Source organism: Rhipicephalus microplus, chromosome 4 (assembly GCF_043290135.1).
Source record: "Rhipicephalus microplus isolate Deutch F79 chromosome 4, USDA_Rmic, whole genome shotgun sequence".
Taxonomy (NCBI): Eukaryota; Metazoa; Arthropoda; class Arachnida; order Ixodida; family Ixodidae; genus Rhipicephalus; species Rhipicephalus microplus.
The window spans coordinates 172,094,122-172,112,118 of record NC_134703.1 but is presented as its reverse complement, the minus strand read 5'-3'; the positions used below and the strand labels follow the sequence as shown (position 1 = coordinate 172,112,118).

Here is a 17,997-nt window from a genome sequence, read left to right as displayed (position 1 = left end):
TTGGCAGCATATCCAGCAGAATAGGTCTTTTTTGTCATCAGAGGCAGAATATACGATTCTTTTGAAAGCTTGCAATAGTATTTTTTTGAACACCAAGCCTCTGTGAGGCCACGTGGCCTTTAGCTCTTGCTCCACTTTCTGAAAAATAAAAGATAATAAACTTTCTGTAAAACTTAAATAATAAATGTAAAAAAAACAATAGTTGTATTGCCTATGCAATAACTACACGTTCTCGGTGCTACATGGCCTATAGCAATTCACTTGCGTAATGGTTCTGCCTTGATTGAAAAATTTGTATATTGCGCTCCATATCAGAGCTAAAAAACTGTACTTCAGCGTCAATCGTTTACTCTGCCTCTGATGACCTATTTTGTATCACCTCGTTTTCACAAAGTACTAGGGCCCAAGTGCTGCTTAGGCCCCAAACTTTTCATGAAGACAAAACAAACTTTACGCAATCGGGAAAAATTCAAAAAATTTTATTTACCATACTTCTGGCAGAACTCATTACTGTTGGCTTGCTTCAGCCGGCCCTTGGATCGTCGACAATACAGTTGGCACTTGACCTACTTTATAGTGCATTAGCACTTCAAGTAGGTGCATTTTTCATTGCCCCCTCAGGTGTTCAGGCACCTTGTCCATGTGCTCCGCCAGCGAAAGTAAAAATTGCTCTGTTCTGTTTTCTTTCTCGTTTTTCAATTCCTCATCAACTTTATCCAGCAAGCTGGCTGCTTGTTTTCTTTTGTTTGTTTTCTTTGTTTGTGTTGTGCGTCGCGTGTGACATAGTGGGATGGGCGTTAAAGGGGTAGACAGGACAGGTGTTGAGGTGGACGGTTGTGTGGAAAGCGTGGGAAGAAGGGCAGCAGAAATAGGTCGAAAGAAAAGTTATTGTTATCTAAAGTGGGAGAAGCGGGTATGGTGTTGTCTGATGTGTCAGAGCAATAATTACTTTCGCTCTGAGCACTGGCACACCGAGAGGGCAACATTGATGCAAACACCACTGCTGCATCATCGGTGGCATCTCCGCTCTCTTCATCCAGGTTACTGCTTGTTCTATGAAGAAAACAGGCAGCTACCTAATTAGTGCCATGAAGAATACAGCAGTAACAAATACATTTCTTTGAATGCATGCACTAGCTACCATGATATCGCTTCCAGTGTGCAGGCCCGAAAGCACAACCTTCCTAATTGCTATTATGCTGAAAACTGTGGTAACAATCCAAACATGAAGAAATCGATTCCTCAAGTGAAATTCTACCGATTTCCAAATGAATGACAAACAAATAGCAGATGAATGGTATATGAGGGGAACTTGTTGCTAGTTAGTGAAAATTTAGTTGCAAATTAGTTGAAATAGTTATATGAAAATACTTCCAAGAAGTGCACCTAACTCTAAGTACATGAGCTTCACTGATACACTTCAAGTGATAATCAGTCTAATGCTGTGTCCATTTTGTTTAGTATGTGTCAGTGACACTGTAGCCACAACGAAGGGAGCAGTTTGGGTGTCAGGTGTTTCCGCTCCAAGTAAAACACTTTAAAGTGTCAGCTACTTTCAACGCTTCTACGTTTGCTACAAACCACAAACAAAGCTTCGACTTACGGACGTGGCTCGGTGACGTCCTTCAAGAAGAGGAGGAGGTCGAAGAATTTTCCTTTTGGCGTTGCCTGCACCACCCCGGCTCCGCTCTTTTTCTTCTGCTGTCGTTGTTTCCTGGAGAATGTGTCCCTTAAATTGCGCCGTCTATTATATGCAAGCTTCACATTTTCTAGAGAGGAAAAGGTAACAAAAACACGTTATGCACTATTTCTCCAAATATTTTTAATGAAATATTGGTGACGCAAACTGTGAAGCAAGAAAAAAGAACTCTGAAAGCAAGATGACATGTGACATTCCACGCTTTTTACTGATTGTTCCATCACTGCTTCCGAACTTGCCACTCAGATATCTCATAATACTATGGACCAAATTGGCCAACACAATGGCCATTTTAATGCTTGCAATGACAAAGTTGGCAATTTTTCACAGTCGAAAAATGTTTCCATGTTTAACCTTTCAATGCCACAAACATTGCACGAGTTGTGTACTGCGTAACAATTTCGTACTATACGTACATAACTGATGAATAATGTTAGGACAATTTGGTTGACGTTAAGACTACAACAGCTATGTTAGACGACGCATGAAAAGTGTTTGCAAGACTTTCTGTTAGAAGTGTAAAAAGTGGCTTTCATGTGAGGCTCCTTTACTGGAGGCTACATAGCGGCTCGAGAGGCGTGGGCTCGTTCGCTCGCCACAACACTTCTATGGGGTCATAATATAAGCGCCGGCGTACATTACTTTATGGAAAGAAGTTATAGGCGCTCAAAATTTGTCATTACGTACCGTTTCCAATCACTACGGAGTGTAACCTGTTGGAATGTCACTTGCTAATTTGAAACCGGTAAACATAGCTTTCCAGATTTGCCGTACGTCAAGTTTCAAGGTTCGCGCCGTGTGAGTCTAAAACTTACGTGTTTTAAACTTTATCTCACGTGAAAAGCTCAGCTGCGTGCGCAGTTCACACTACAATGAAAGCGCCCTAAAGAAAAAAAAATATTTGACAATGAAGTACATGTACATACCATCGGTCAAAGCAAGGCTTAGCGTGCTGAGAACTCGTCTCTAGGCATCCGCACGTGCGTCTGCATTTATGTTCGTTGCCGAGCGCTGATTCCACAGTGCCGGCTCCTGCCGCATAAGTGAAATTAACAGTTCAGTGGAAAATCGGGCTGCTTCTGAACTCATGGCTTTGATGAAACTGCTGGCACCGATGCAGCCACCTTGTCAGCACAAATATTTGGCAATATGACAGCTCCACTAGCTAGTTCACCTGCTTCGTGGCATGTCATCGTGACGTTTCCTTCTTCGCGCTATAATTGGCTGCTGCAATGCGACGGTGCGACGCTGCGACAAAAATATCTGGCCGGTTTGATGCTCGCCGCACCGGATATGTGGCGGTGCGACGCAATAATACGTCATGAAACGTCACGAAACGTCACCACTCCGGCAGTCGCATCGTCGAACCGCGCGCCAAATCGCAGAGAAAATCGCACGTCTGTCTCGCGCTTTAAGCGAGCGTTTCCAAACCATTCCCCAGAAAGAGACAGTAGACACAGAATAACGCTGGGCAACAAAACAACGCCGCTTGCGTGCTCGAGTGCTGGGCTTGTTTAGGCACGTGATGCACACGTGACCAGTTGTTCAGATGCTCGAGAGGGCAGGGAAGAGATTTCACTTGAGAAGGCTACGCGGAGAACGGCAAGGGTTTCGAGCTCACCTCCTATCATCTTTGTTGCGAGCCGCTTAAAAAAACAGTTTTCTCAGTTCGTAATAAATCGATTGAAAAAAATTTTCGTGGCTTAATGCTCCTCGTCAGTCACACAAAAGCTTCCGTGGTCTAACTAAAATTTGTTATGGTGCAAGGTGAGTGGCTCGTTAAAAAACTACGCTGCCTGCGTCAGCGTTGCGAGGTGAAAGAGGGGATAGTGCAGCAAAGGGAAGAAGCGTGAGGAGACGCGTTGTGCCATGGCGGTTTGCACGCCGCGGAGAAGGATGCCTATAGCAGAGAGAGGAGAGAGCGAGGGTTGGCTAGCAGGCGCTGCCTGCGTCGGCTTCGTGAGGTGAGAGAAGGAAAGAGCGTAGGAGAGACGAGAGAGGAGGAAGAAATGCGCAATAGGAGTAGTCACGCCGCACAAAAGAGGGAGGCAACACCCTCTAGAAAAATGAAGGTCTTTTTATATGAAGGCCTTTTTACCAGAGCACCCACACGTAAGCGGATAGATAGATAGATAGATAGATAGATAGATAGATAGATAGATAGATAGATAGATAGATAGATAGATAGATAGACAGATAGATAGATAGATAGGCGCCAAGAGCACTTGCGCTATGCAAAGAAATGCTCCGCATTTAATAACCAACTCACTATGCAAGTAAAGCCAGCACACCACCCACGAAGAAGAGTTTGTTTCCAGTTGTCCGCTAATTCATAGCCAATAAGGTCAACGCTGAACGCCGTGACACTTTTTAGCCTTTTTTTGGGCGGTGAAGGCTACAGTGCCTGTTTTCCTATAGAAGACTCGCACTCTTATAACCTACTTACGGTCCCTCTTGCATCTCACGACAATTTGGGTTTAGCCGCCCCTTATGTGTCTGTACATAGCTGACGTGCAGTTATAATAATAATAATAATAATAATAATAATAATAATAATAATAATAATAATAATAATAATAATAATAATAATAATAATAATAATAATAATAATAATAATAATAGTAACAATAATAATAATATTAATTGGCAGATCCCACGTACAGTGGGAATCGGTGATATGCGAAGGACGAATAAGAAAGGTTGATATGTCACTTTAAAATCAGCACAACGTTACAAAGTAGAGGTAAATGAGGCCGCACATTACTTCCCTGTCATGATGAACATGTTTGAATGTGTCGTTTACATTCGTCATCTATTTACGTCACGTGTTAACAAATTTAGTAAATGTGGAGCTATCAAAACGGCCACGAGCACGCTATTAGCGCAGTATGCTGTCATGTTCTTACATGACACGCGTGTCAGAATTAGCATGTTTGCACCAGTCATATATTTCGCCATTCATTGACGTCACGTAACACCGAATTCCGTATATGTGGAGCTAGCAAAACGGCCGCAAGTGCATTATGAAGAGCCCAATATACTGCAATGTAACGTGTACGCGCGCGCGCGCAGGACACAGCGACGCTACGTTAGCAAAACGCGATAACTGTATAGTATGCCACTAGGCGCTACCGGCGCTACCAGCGTCCGTCGACGCGGCCCAACGGCAATCGGCGCGAAATTAGCGCCGATGCGTTACCCAGACAACATTGCGTCTCTCTCTTATCATGGCGGGGAGACGCCGGACGCGCTAAAACGCGCATGCGTCAAAGCAAGGCAGCGCGGCAAACACCTGCGAGTACATGGCAAAACCGGCGCCTGGCGTCCCAACGCCGGTGTGACTCGACAAAATCAACGCCGGCAAGCACGCGCATCGCCTCACGTCAAAATGTATTAACACCTTGACTATGGCATGTAGTCATGTTCTCACATGACGTGCACCTCATGATTATCATGTTCGCAACAGTCACATACCTTCGTCATCCATTGACGTCACGTAATACCAAATTGGGCATATGTAAGCTCTATCGAAACGGCCTCGAGCACTTCATGAGGGTTGCATGTAGTCACGTTGTTACAAAACACGCATGTTCTGATTATCATGTTTCGATGTGTCATTTACCTATGTTATCTATTCGCGTCGCGTAATACCGAGTTTGTACATGTGAAGCCAGCGAAACGGCCACGAGCATGAGTGTAGCATGTAGTCGTGTTGTTACATGGCACGCATCTCATGTTTGTCTGTTTGCACCAGTATCATACCTTCGTCATCTATTCACGTCTCGTAATACCAAATTTAGTATAAGTGAAGCTAGCCAAACGGCTGCCAGCGCATCATTATCTTGGCATGTAGTCATGCTGTTACATGACACGCATGTTATAATTTTTATGTTAGGGTCTTGTCGCTTGTGTACGCTATGCAATCATGTCATACCACACCAGTTTTGAAACTTTGCATGTCACCATGAAATTTAAATCTGGACATTCATGACATACATATCATGATTTTTATGTCATGACTAGTCAAATATGCTCCTCATACAGTCATTTTATTCCATACCAAAAACCAAGTTCGTTATCGATACCATTATCGAAACGGCCAGGAGAGCGAAAAGTCGTAGGCGGCGAGATAGACAGATAGATAGATAGGATCAAAGTGGCCGAAGTTCGCTAAGAAATGCTTCGCATTTAATAATAATAATAATAATAATAATAATAATAATAATTGTTGGGGTGTGACGTCCCGAGAATGCCTTTTGATGATGAGAAGCGAAGTGAAGTGAAATGAACTTTATTGGGTCCTGGAGAACTGGTCGGACACCTCCCTAAGAAGGGTCCGCCGCAGTTGCCGGCCGCGTTGACGCCGGGACTAGAAGACCATGGCCCTCCGCCCGTTCGCAGGCCTCCTGGACTGCCGTGTATTGGAGTGAGAACTCGGAGCTTTTAAGAGCCCTCTCCCAGTCTTTTGTGCTGAACTTCGTGCCATGTAACGCCGGGCACTGCCAGAGCATGTGAGCGGGTGTGCAGTTATGTGCCTCTCAACCAGGTCATCCTCGAGTTGTGTCATCATCAAAGTGGCTGAATGTTCTACAAGATGAAAATGAACCTGCCTGTAGCATCCAAGAACTGATGAATGCGGCCGAGTGAGCTTAGAATGCGGAAGCGGTTACCTCCCCCTAGACAACTGATAATGGGACGCCACTTCGTTAAAGGTGCCAAGTGGATCTTTAAAGTTATCTGCGAACTCACCTCCGTACCCGCCCAGACCGCCACGCCACGTGACTTCTCGCAGACAGTTATGGGCAAGTTCGTTGGCGTTGGGAAGAGACGGATGCACCTCTCAGCCCATATGGGCCGGAAACCAGGTGATTATGTGGTAGCCTACTACACCCCTGGAATTTAAAATAGCGGCAGTCTTCCTAGAGATTACCTCCTAGACAAAGGCCCGTGCAGCAGCCCTGGAGTCAGTAAATATCTCTGCATGCGAAAGGTCTGTCATGGCCAAGGCTATCGCTACCTGCTCTGCTACGGAGGCAGACGCTTTCTTTATGGAAGCTCACTTGAGTACGCGACCGCTATGATTAATACCACAGCTGCGAAACGATCGAAGTGGCCATACTGCGCCACATCTACGAAAGCTACACTGCCCGTGGACCTAGCCACAAAATCAAGGAGAGACCAGGCCCGTGCCTTTCGCCGGCCAACATTGCACTGTGGATGAAAGTTACGGGGGAAGGGTGCCACCTTTTACATGTCCTTCATTGTTTGTGATAAGATCTTCTGTTCCTCCCCTGTCATATGATGATATCTCAGCGACGGCAGCAGGTGCTGCTTAGCTCACTCACCAATACCCTCACGGACGTGACCCAGGTGCCTCGGTCTTCTCCGTGAGGGTATTGTGCATGCCCAGACTCATGAGCCTGTCCGTGCTAGTGCTCATGGGAAAGCCTAGTGCCATTTTATGCTTTATGCAATAAATTGTCGACTTTATCCTCCTCGTGTTTAGAGCCAATTAGCGAGGTTGCCATTAGTGTGGCTTATGAGGAATGCGTGGAAGAGCCGAAGGAGATTGCTCTTCCTCAGCCCTCCCCTGCGGCTTGAAACCCTCAATATTAGTCTGAGCATTTTCTCCGTTATGAGGAGATGCGAGCCAAAACCTGAGAGCTTCTGCCGTTGGAATCAAGAAGGAAGCGTAGCACCCAAACACTTCTTCCTGGTTGAACTGGTCGGTATAGAAGCAATTCCGATTTAGAGGGGAACAGCTGAAGTCCTGGATCCTGCAGAAAACGTTCTGTGATAGACAAAGCAGATTGGAGCACCTCCTCCATTTCATCATCCAAACCGCCTATGCACCAGACTGTAATGTCGTCGGCATATAAGGCATGGTTGGTATTGGCTACAGTGGACAGGCGCTGCGAGAGGCCTTTCATGGCTGTGTTGAACAAAAGGGGTAAAATTACCACTCCCTGCGGGGTGTCCCTCGCACCCAGGGTGAAGGCCTCCAATTTTAATTCACCAATCTTTATGGTGGTTTTGAGGTTCCTGAGGGAGGTGCGAACATTGAAGTGAAACTTGGGACCTCATCCCATGTGCTCTACTTCCTCCAGTATAAACTGATTTGAAATTGTAGCAAAGGCCTTGGCGAGATCAAGGGCCAATATTCCTCGAACATCTTGGGTACGTCGGTCGATAATTTGCCTCTTAATTAGCAGCATCACAATCTAGGTAGAAAAACACGACTGGAAACCTAGTGTTGTACGCAAAGAGCTATTTATCCTCAATATACCGAGATACTCTGTTGTGTACACATCTGTGTCACATCTTCCCCACGCAAGATGTGAGGGAAATGGGGCGTAGGTTCTTCATGGTGAGTACCTTGCCCGGCTTCAGAATGAGTATTGCCGAGGTGGTCCGCCCGGCCCGAGGCACGCGACCGTTTGCCCAAACGGTATTGACCTCCTCCGTTAACTTAGCGATGAACTTTCTGTCGAGACTGCGCAGCAACCTGTTTGTAACGCCGTTTGGATCAGGCGCTAAGCGGCTACTGAGTGCATGAAGCACCTCTTCTTCTTCTTTCTTCATTCTTTATTTGTTTTTTTTGTGCCAGTACAGAAAACGGAGCTAAGGCAAAAGGCTGAAAGCCTGACTAAGGGCCTTTGCTCCAAATAAAGTGAGGCAGACAGGCTGTCATAAGAATTTTGCTGCATACAGAAAAAATACAAAAATATACATAAATACAAAAGGTACATGTGCAAATACTGTAGCACATACAACAGTATTAAAATGTTATTTCTAGTAAACAAATATATACATAACCATCGTAATGTTTTAAATACCAATAGATATAAGTTGCGATTTCTCATCGCTATTGCAAGAGATATACAAGAATAACAGTATACACACAGAAGCATAGAAAAAAGAACACACACATAAAAAGCATCTTCGATCTCAAGGTTCGTAAAGGGTGAGTTTATTTTCTCGAGCGGCTTTCCCTGGTGAACCGGGTAGTGCCAGTCTCCGGAAGGTATCACTCGGCCAATTCCTTTAGTAAAGCGGTGTCAGTGACTCCAGTGCTCCGCTGTGCTGGAACTAAGTGGTCGATTGCCTATTTCTTATTACTTTTCGAGTTTGTCTGATCGAGTAGTACCTTCAAGATGTTCCATTTACCTCCGATTCGCATCTGCCCATCTACTTTTGAACAAGCCTCATTCCGCTGCTGCCTAGAAAGCTCGTGGCAACAATCTTCAATATCTTTATTCAGGAGAGCTATGCGTTTGCAGAGCCTCTTATTTAGCTTTTGTGTACGCCATCTCTTAACCAGCGATTTCGAAGCCTCCAATAGATGTGCAAGACGTGAGTCCACCGTATTCACCTGCAAGTCAGTTGGATACTCTTGGTTGCGAGGAGCTCATCCTGTACGAGTCGAGAAACGAATTCCTCTTATGTGGCATATTCGATCTGATCAGCTTTCCAGCACTTCCTGAACTTGTCCCAGTCCGTCACTCTGTACTCTGTATGTGGAGCCGCCCAGGTTTCCTGCGTGACTGCGAGGATTATGTGATCCCTTCCCATGCTTTCCTGCAAGTTAACTCACTGAACTCTCCCCGCATTTCTGGTGAATTCCAGATTCAGAGTGGTGTCTCTTAAAACGGAATCGCCCAACGGGGTTGGGAACTTAGGGTCCGTTACTAGCTCCAAGGAACAGTCCGTCATACCTTTAACAAGGTTTTTCCATTTACCAGCGGCCTTTGTATAACCCAGGCTGGGTGAGCTGCGTTAAAGTGACTGATGGCTACGAGTGGTGACTTGCCTGCAAGAGTAGCCGCCTTTGGGACCACCGAGGAGAACGCCTGCTTGTGATTTTGACGGCTGCTGTAAACATTCAGTACGAATATGCTGCACTTAAGCCATGTATTTGGAATAATTTCAACCAGCTGAGCCTCCAAAGTAGAGCTGCCGAGCGCAAGCGCGTGCTATAAAATCACTGGTTTGTTCGAAACCAAGACAGCCAGACCACGTTAACCCCCCCTACCCCTAAACGATATAGATCGATAGCTGGGCAAGGCAACCGCTGTGTTCATGGTTTCTTGTAAAGCAATCACATGCGGCTGAACCGCGAATGAAGCAATGTACTGCTGGAGGGAGGCCTTACGCTTCCTGAACACCGCAGAGTTCCACTGCCAAATGACGAACTCAGTTGCGTTGGGAGCCGTGACTGCTGCTACTGGTTTGCCGACTTAACGGCACGTTCATATTGACGAGAGGCGGATCCATTGGCGAAACGGGGCGCGCAGAGGGAACAAGTGAAACAGGCATCACCGGGACAAAATACTTCCCGCCTGGAGTTAGTTTGCTTTCAATCATGGCAACCTTACATGCTACGAGGTCAAAGCATACCACCTGCCATGCTACCACCTTTCATAAATCTTTGATTGCCCCGAAGACGTCCAAGTCGGAAGCCACCGCTACCTCTCCGTACCTATCCCTCTCTTAGCCGGCCGCGGCTCCACTGACGAAGACCGCGCCGGGGCCTGTGCTGTATTTTTGAGAGCTTCAAATTATACCCTCATGTGCTTAAGCTGCACTTTTAAGCTAGCATTCTCTTGAAGTAAGAATGCAATGCTAGGGTCTTCTTTTTGCTCTGGCAGTGCCTCGTGCGTTTTTTGGGCTGTTTGCTGCGCCGGGCTTGGCTTTGCACGATTCGATCAGGTATTGGGAGCCTCTTGAAGCGTAGCCTAGAGTGGGAGCGCCCGTTTCAGTGAGCGCGCTTTTTGGAGCGAGAGCGTCCGCTTGAGTGGCTGTGGCTCTTATCAACAGCTGGCGAGGGTGAGCGCGTCTTTGGGGTTGGTGCCACACTCGAATCCCGTGACGTCATACCCTCTTGGCGCCACATGCGTTTCTTGGCGGCCTTCGTACGCCGTCTTCGTCACCTTACCAAGTACGGGACTGCAATCGATGCTTGCAGGATTTGTCGGCTGTTAGATTTGCCCCCCCCCGCCACAAGGCACATCTCGGCTGGCACTGGTGATCATTCGATCATTAACAACACACCCGTGGCACACCTTCTTCGTCGGTGTCGAGCAGACATCAGCACAATGGCCGAGAGCTCCCCATCCATAACAAACGTCAGTCTGTCTCCTGTACAAAGTACACCGTAGCATGCTCGTACAACACATAACATAGATGGGTACCTTGAGACCACTGAAGTGAACGACGACGGTAGTCGTTTCCTTGATGCGGTGCACCTCCATGGCTTTAGGGTTGTGCTGTTTGAAGATCATCGCCGCCATTTGACGCTCATCGATGTCCACGTTGACGCCTCGGATAACACCTTTGCAAGTATCATCAGAAGCGGCCGTGTAGGCCAAAACGTGATACTCAGCCGAGCCAAGGCGGATGAGACGCAGCGCCGCGTACGCGCTCACATTGGGGGACGCTGGGGTAGAGACCATAACAATATTCTGAGTTATGGTCGGGCAGACGATATCCTCCAGTGTTTCTTCCGGGGGCGGTTTTGCTGCTGTGTCCAGAGCTTGGGCTAGACGACTCAGGCTAAGTTTCTTGAGATCCAGGCCTCCTTTCGGTTGGAATATGACTCGGATATGCTTCCTCGGCAATCAGGGTAACCTTGATGCGGCTGAAAGACACCGAACGACGCCGTGCGCGGTGGCCGTGCGATGACCATCCATTGCTTCACTTTGAGAGAAGCAGACGCTTGTTGTCGGGGAGAACGCTTATTATTACCTGAAGCAGTCTGGCACCCAGGTGCGTTAGCGTCATCTTCGGAAATAACTTCTTCGTCCACCACCATCACCTCCGGCATGATGCCGTTCTATCGGCATGGGTGGATGCCCGGCCGAAGAAATGTCTTTAAAATGGACGAAAAACAAGCCTACCAGATCAAAAATGAGCTCAGTGGAATCCGCTAGATAAGATCTGTCGAATGGTGTACAATTTCGTAGGATTGAAGCAATACTCTGACAGCAATCATTCGAAGACGATGGAGACACCGCAGCGTCTCTTGACGACGCAACAGCTCAGAAAAACACGTCAGTTCCCACTGGATGCTCGAAAGAGATTCCTGATTATGAGAGACTTCACATTGAGGGGTCGGGATATCTTGACCACCTCTCTCTGTTGACCACCTGAGATTCTTTAACGTGCACCGAAATCTAAGCACACGGGGCTCCAGTATTTCCACCTCCATCGGAATGCGGCCGCCACAGCTGACATATCAAAGATCAGACATTGTGCGTACAGAACATTATGAACAGGCCTGGTCTGTCCGCTGTGCGTGCGGTGCCCCATCATTGTCGAGGGTATATTTCTCAATACAAATCAACTTGTAAATAACCACGGCTCGTGTTGTTTTACGTAACAATATTGAAAATACGAAATAATTGTACTGAAGCCGTGAGGAGCTACAGAGACATTAATTTAGTTTCCAGTTGCTGAGACGCTCGACCTGTTCAAAAATTGGACGTTCCATAATTAAGCTGGTGGACCAAGAGTAGAAGAAATTCTGTGTGTTAATTTTTGTAAACCGATATCATTCATACGGAGGGTGACTCGTGAAATCGTTGCGATTCACAACAATGACACAAAGGCGCGATGAGTTCGGAAACATGGTCCCCGTGGCTGATGACGCTTATGATTGTGTTTGTATAGTAGGTATCACCGAATTATGTTTTTTCACTTGAGGAACTTGATGTGATTCCCACAGGGTGGGGCTCTTAGCCGTAAGGCTAAGGCTTGGGTGATTTGGCACAATGTGCAAAGAATGTAACTACAGCACGGAGATTCTGACAAACACAAAGGAAAAGGACAATAACAGGTGGATAATAACAAAAACAAAAAGTGAAAGTAAGAAACAAAAATAAAAAAGAAAAAAGAAAACGGCAATAAAAAACGCAAGCACAAAGGACAATAACAGGTGCTGGTATGTGGGGTTTAACGTCCCAAAACCACCATTTGATTATGAGAGACGCCGTAGTGGAGGGCTCCGGAAATTTCGACCACCTGGGGTTCTTTAACGTGCACCCAAATCTGAGCACACGGGCCTAAAACATTTCCGCCTCCATCGGAAATGCAGCCGCCGCAGCCGGGATTCGAACCCGCGACCTGCGGGTCAGCAGCCGAGTACCTTAGCCACTAGACCACCGCGGCGGGGCAATAACAGGTGCTGACTTTTAACAGATGTTCACTATGGAATGCGGGCACGTTTACACCACGGTAGTCCAAACACACGTGAGTATACCACCAATATTGTGTTACCCCTCTGATGTCGACATCACCATATAACCACAAATGGGTTAGTATGGTGTATATAAGCCTCTTTAAAAATGACTTTTTATGTCTGAGAGGAGTCACGGCTGTTTGTGTCACAAAATGGTGATGGGGTGACTGGCGTCAGGTGGTCAGGTGTGTTTTGAATGCCGTGGTGTAAGTGTGTTCACACACCGAAATTGGGATCACTCGTAAGTCAGCACCGTCATAGTCCATTCTGTGTTTGAGAAAATTTCAGCGCTGTTCTTTCGTTTTTGTTGCCAGTTTTTTTTCTTTGCTTAATTTTACGATAATTTGAATGAACCAGGTCGTACAACGGATGAAGCATTCGTTATTTTTGTAAGTCATACAGGGTGGCCTGGTTTGGCCTCGTGCCATTTTGGCTACATTATGATGTTGGCACCAGAAGAGCAATTTTCACGCTTGGCTGTTTTTGGCGATCAATGAATAATTTGCCACGCGTGTTTTTTATTATCGTTCTTGCTATACTTGGTTTACGCTTTCAAAGATCTTAAGCAATGCTCAGCTCAAGCTGCACCTGCAGTGTTCGGGTAGCTTCAGGACTTTACTAGATCATTTTGTTAAGATTGCGGGAATGGCACGAACGTCACAGATTCTTCTGGAAATAACGAGAAATATTCGACAGCACATGCATAAATGCCATCGCACATCACTACCTGGCAATTGATCAAAGGCTGACGCTTATTTTTCCGCTATCCTTGCGAGTGTGTTTCACTTTAATCAGACTTTCCGTTCATCTGCCACAAGATTGAACAAACAAACAGTTCGTTCTTGGGCCTACAAACTGCTCTCTTCATCGACGTGATGACTGATGATAATATAACGACATCGCAGCTGCTGGCGTTCGAGTATGTGAAGTCAAAGCAAGGGGAAAATAACGTGTTTCTGCAGTTGACAAAATTGAGCAGGAAGCGTGGATTACGCATAAGCCTCCCAACATCTGCCAGGCGTTGCTGCGCCGCGCACGTTTGGCCGCCTTTCTAGCGAAACTTGACGCTCGGTACCCCGCTCTGCCTTCAGCCTGCGCTTTCTCAGCACGTTCACGCGCGCGCTGTTGTCTGGTTGCTGTGCAGGTGCAGCGTCACCTCTGACTTGCTCGGAAGGTTTAAAAAGGTTGCGAAAACGTTTTCATGGTGTTAATCTTATCAGAAGCGAAAGCGATTCATTGACAATCTTTGCGGAACCAAGCAAGTTAAGCCGATGTCTTTAAGCGAGTGCTATGGGCATTTAGATGATGAACAGCCGCTTTTCTACGAGATTAAAAGTGAGGTGACGGCACAAATTTTAAGTGTATGTTACCGGTAAAACACACATTTGCGGCAGAATTTGTGTCTTCTCAAAGCTGTCGGCAAACCACCACCACGCTTTCGCATGCTTTTCTATATAGCGTTTGAAATTCGACTGCCCGAATGCAAAGTTTTTCACGTGACTCTAAATTTATGAGGAGGTCAGTGTGAAGAGACTAAACTTACAACTGCCGAGGGTTTCATAGGATATTAACAAGGTTGTATTTTAAGTTCAAACACACCTTGGATTTTTGGCAGCTGCTTTGAAATTATGAAAAGGCGCACAAAAGAGTATTTTATATCTACTTTCACCATGCATGTTTCTTGTAGCGCATGTTTCATTTCAGATAACATCCATGTCTGATCACGCAGCATGTTCACTGATTCGAATGTCGGTTTGGTTCTTTTGACGGCTCGATTAGTCTTCGTCATATTATATAAAACACACTAGAATCAAGCATCTTTTTAGTTGCGCCGAGATTCGCCCCTGATAACCACGTCAAGTTTCGCAACAACATCAAAAATTTTATATCTGCCTTGGTTCTTTTATCAGCTCCTTTTCATAGCGGCAGCTGTACATCGCCCACAGCTCAAGTGTATTCAAGTTTATAGTATTTTACGTGCCAAAACCATCATATAGTTAGGAGGCACGCCATTGTGGTAGACTCCAGATTGATTCTGGCCACCTGAGTTTTTATTGTATCGTGCACCTGAATCTATTTAAAGTGTAAGAGTCGACCACAACGTACAGAGGGTGCACACACACCAAGCGTCACTTCTGTTTACATTGAGCGTAATACCACCGTACGCTTGGAATATGCAGCACCAACACGCCCTGACTATCATTCTTGCAATAAAACGTAAGCGCACTGTTACTGCATTTTGCTCCCGTGGAAATGCAGCTGGCGTATGCGGGCATCAATTTCATGACTTCGATCCTAGCATCGCAACACCTCATCATGCTAACTTATCGGTGAGTGTTGCTTTTAAGACCTGTACCTTAAACGCTCAGCGCGGACCCGATTGATTTGATTGATTTGTGGGGTTTAACGTCCCAAAACCACTATATGATTATGAGAGACGCCGTAGTGGAGGGCTCCGGAAATTCCGACCACCTGTACAAGAAACACACCTTAATTCAAAACACACAAATTTTCTTCGTAAATACGTTATTTTCCGAAAGGACCGTGTTGATGCTATGACATCATCCGGAGGTGTTGCCATCATAGTGAATGAAGGAATTGCATGCACACACTTACAACTCCAAACATCCCTTGAGGCAGTGGCTGTTCGAACAGTTCTTTTTGATAAACTGATCACAATCTGCACTATCTACATTCCTCCTATCTATCAGCTGCAAAAACGTGATTTACACTCTTTAATTGATGAACTTCCAGAGCCCTATGTTCTCCTTGGAGACTTTAATGCGCATAGCAGGCTGTGGGGTGACTCTCAGTATGACGCGCGAGGTCGACTGATTGAACAGTTCCTTCTCTCCTCGAGCGCGTGTCTCCTAAATCGAAAAGAACCAACCTATTATAATCTCGCCAATAACACCTACTCCTCCATAGACCTAAGCATAGTATCTCCATCTCTTGTGCCTCTACTCCAGTGGAAAGTCGTCAGTAATCTGTACGGAAGTGACCACTTCCCCATAGTTTTGAGCACAAATACAATAACTGAGTGTCCATCACGTGTTCCCAAGTGGCTCATAAACAGAGCCGACTGGGAACACTTTTATACCATCGCTCGTCTAGGTTGGAATGACATAAGTACTTTGAGCATTGATGTTGCTGTCAACTACTTCACAGCATTTTTGATTGATGCTGCAACAAAATGCATCCCACAAACAAATGGACACCCTGGAAAACGGCCTGTGCCATTGTGGAACTCTGAATGCCGAAACGCGCGCAAACAGCAAAACAGAGCTTGGAGGCTGCTTCGGAACTCACCGACAGCCGAAAATCTTGACACCTTCAAGAAAATAAAGTCTCGAGGCAGGAGAACGCGTCGGCAGGCCAGAAGAGAAAGCTGGCAGAAGTTTTTGTCAGGGATCAATTCATACACACAGGAAGCTAAAGTCTGGAACATGGTCGGTAGGATAGCCGGAAAACAAGTACACACACTTCCACTCGTAAACACTCAGGGTGACACCTTGGAAGATCAGGCAAACTTCCTCGGTGCACACTTCGAACAGGTGTCCAGCTCATCTCACTATACTGACACTTTCCAAAAATACAGAACAAGAATAGAAAAGCAGAAACTCGAACACAAATGCACTAGATACGAGGCATATAATCAAGCTTTCAGTCTAGCTGAGCTGCGAATGTCTCTAAACTCCTGCAGTACTTCTGCCCCAGGTTCTGACCGTGTCGTTTATGAAATGGTAAAAAACCTACCGATCGAAACACGAAAAACCTTACTTTGTTTGTACAATGCTATCTGGTTTTCTGGCACTATCCCTAACTCCTGGAAAGAGGCTATTATAATTCCCATTTTGAAAGAGGGCAAGGACCCTTCTTTACCTTCGAGTTATAGGCCTATTGCACTCACAAGCTGCTTGTGCAAAATCTTCGAAAAAATGATAAACTGCAGACTTGTACATTTCCTTGAAACAAACAATTTGCTCGGCCCATTTCAGTGCGGGTTTCGAGAAAGTAGATCCACCACAGACCACCTTGTTCGTATCGAGGCACAGATCAGGGACGCCTTCGTCCATAAACAATATTTTCTCTCTGTATTCCTCGATATCGAAAAGGCTTATGATACAACATGGCGTTTCGGAATTTTAAGAGACCTGTCCCACCTTGGCGTGCGCGGAAGAATGTTTCACATAATCGAAAGTTACCTGTCAAACCGGACATTCCGTGTCCGAGTGGGCACGGTTCTTTCCCAAACATTCGTCCAGGAAACAGGCGTGCCACAAGGTGGTGTACTTAGCTGCACACTTTTTCTCATCAAGATGACTTCCTTGCACTTGTCCATCCCTCGCAGTATGTTTTATTGTACATATGTCGACGACGTCCAGCTTGGCTTTAGATCTTGCAATCTGGTAATGTGTGAGCGATAGGTTCAGTTAGGTTTAAACAAGGTCTCCAAATGGGCAGAGGAAAACGGATTCCGACTGAACCCACAAAAGAGCACGTGTCTTGTTCTCCCGAAAGAGAGGCATGCACTCGGAACCCGACATTGAATTGAACGGTCAACGTCTGTCTGTCAATGCGGAGCATAAATTTTTAGGATTAATCTTGGACAACAAGTTGACCTTCGTACCGCACATCAAGTATCTAAAAACAAAATGTTTAAAAGCCATGAATGTTTTAAAAGTGTTGTCACGTACTACGTGGGGTAGTGACAGGCAATGTCTCATGAATCTGTATCGAAGCCTCATTCGCACCCGCTTAGATTATGGGGCCATTGTTTATCAGTCTGCAACACAAAGTGCTTTGAAGATGCTGGACCCCGTGCACCATTTGGGCATCCGCCTTTCTACGGGTGCTTTTCGCACCAGCCCCGTAGAAAGCCTTTATGTTGAGCCAAATGAGTGGTCGCTTCATCTGCAGAGAACTTACATGTCCTTTGTTTATTTCCTTAAGGTGAAAGCAGATAAGAAGCACCCCTCATACTCTACTATTAATGATTTGTCGAGCTCCATTCTGTTTCAAAACAGGCCTTCGATGAGGCAGCCCTTCTCAGTTCGCCTGA

The 17,997-nt window shown here is 46.0% G+C and overlaps 2 long non-coding RNA genes across 2 annotated transcripts in view; one reads left to right on the top strand and one right to left on the bottom strand.

Moving 5' to 3' along the window:
- LOC142814686 (uncharacterized) overlaps window positions 1-17,997 on the top strand; it is a 449,682-nt gene that overhangs the window by 34,869 nt on the left and 396,816 nt on the right. The gene's annotated exons all lie outside the window — the stretch shown is intronic.
- LOC142814068 (uncharacterized) lies at window positions 909-2,797 on the bottom strand. The gene is made up of 3 exons (XR_012894797.1): window positions 2,626-2,797; window positions 1,604-1,769; window positions 909-1,053 (listed from the first exon to the last, which is right to left on the bottom strand). It is a non-coding gene; the product is annotated as an uncharacterized LOC142814068 (long non-coding RNA).